This window comes from Tupaia chinensis, unplaced genomic scaffold (assembly GCF_000334495.1).
Source record: "Tupaia chinensis unplaced genomic scaffold, TupChi_1.0 Scaffold000600_1, whole genome shotgun sequence".
NCBI lineage: Eukaryota > Metazoa > Chordata > Mammalia > Scandentia > Tupaiidae > Tupaia > Tupaia belangeri.
In genome coordinates this window covers 3316626-3318152 of record NW_006160117.1, presented here as the reverse complement: position 1 = coordinate 3318152, position 1527 = coordinate 3316626, and positions in this window count along the sequence as shown.

Here is a 1527-nt window from a genome sequence, read left to right as displayed (position 1 = left end):
TGGTCATTTCACAATCTCTTCTCCTCTAACCTCTTCTCAGGATTTTGGGCATGCACACTCACACAACTGGTGTGTTTCTCAATATATGAGCTGGGACTCACATTCAAGTCATCAGTTCACTAGGACAAAATGATATCTATAGGTGTCTGAGCTCTGGCATTCATAAAGAGGGAGAGAGCTCCAAGTTGCAATAACGGAAATAGAACTCAAAGAAATCTGAGAGCCCATACAGATATACCCAGTTTTTAATATAAAAGAGAATCATATGGGGCCAGTAGGTAGCATAGTGGGTAAGGGGCTGGACTCCCAAGTGGTCAACTGTAGTTCAAGTCCTGGACCCTGCGACTTAAAGCTCATGCCAGATGCATGTGCATGTGTGTCCAAAATACCAAGAGGAGAATCGAGGAGAGGGATTGCAGCATGGCCATCCCCACAGGGGATGATTTCTTGCTTTCTGTCTCTCCACCTCTTTCTGTCTCTCCAGCCCTATAGCAAAAATGTCTCAAAAAAAAAAAAAAAAGAGGAACATGTTCTTGAGATTGGTGGAGATAAGAGTGGTCTTAACTTTAGGTAGTATGTAAAAATCCAGTCAGATATAATTTCATTAGGATAAAGCAAAATTCTTTCCTATCTATCATCTATCTATCTATCTATCTATCTATCTATCTATCTATCTATCAATCTATCTATCATCTTTGCCATAGGATGCATACACTCACCAGAATGAGACAGAGAAAGAAAGTGAGAAATCACTGCCCATGAGAAATGGTCATGCTGCAATTCCTTCTCCTTTATTCTCCTGTTGGAATTTTGGGCATATACACACACACATGCCCCCCATGTGCTTTTCGAGCCACAAGGTCTGGGGCTGGAACCATGGAGTTGGCCATGTGGGCTCCAGTGTCTTAACCACCACATCACATACTGGCCTTCCTCTTCATCTCTGATTCCCTAACACGATGGTTTGCTTATAGTGGGTACTTAGTACATGAATAATGAATTGAACAGTTTTCTAGACATTAAACAGTTCCTGAAAGCAGAGGTTAAAAATGAACTCTTCTCTAGGTGTTTTAAAGTTCCAAAGTCTTGGGACCAGCAGTTGGTGTAATGGCCTATGTCGTTGGACTCCTATGTAGTCAACCGTGGTTCGAGTCCCAGACCCAGTGGCTTAAATTCATGCCAGGGGACCAGCAGTTAGCGTAATGGCTATGTCGCTGGACTCCCATGTAGTCAATCGCGGTTCAAGTCCTGAACCTGGTGGCTTAAACTAATGCTGGGCACGTGTGTGTGCATGTCCAAGATCCCGAGAGGAGAATGGAGGAGAAGGGATTGCAGTGTGGCCATACCTCCTGGGGGGTTATTTCTTGCTTTCTGTCTCTCTGTTTCTCTCTGTCTTTCCAGCGAGCGCACACGCCCTATAGCAAAAAAAAAAAAAAATCGTGCCAGGTGTGTGTGTGTGTGTGTGTGTGTGCCCAAGATCCTGAGGGGAAAACGGAGGAGAAGGGATTGTGGTGTGGCCACCCCCAC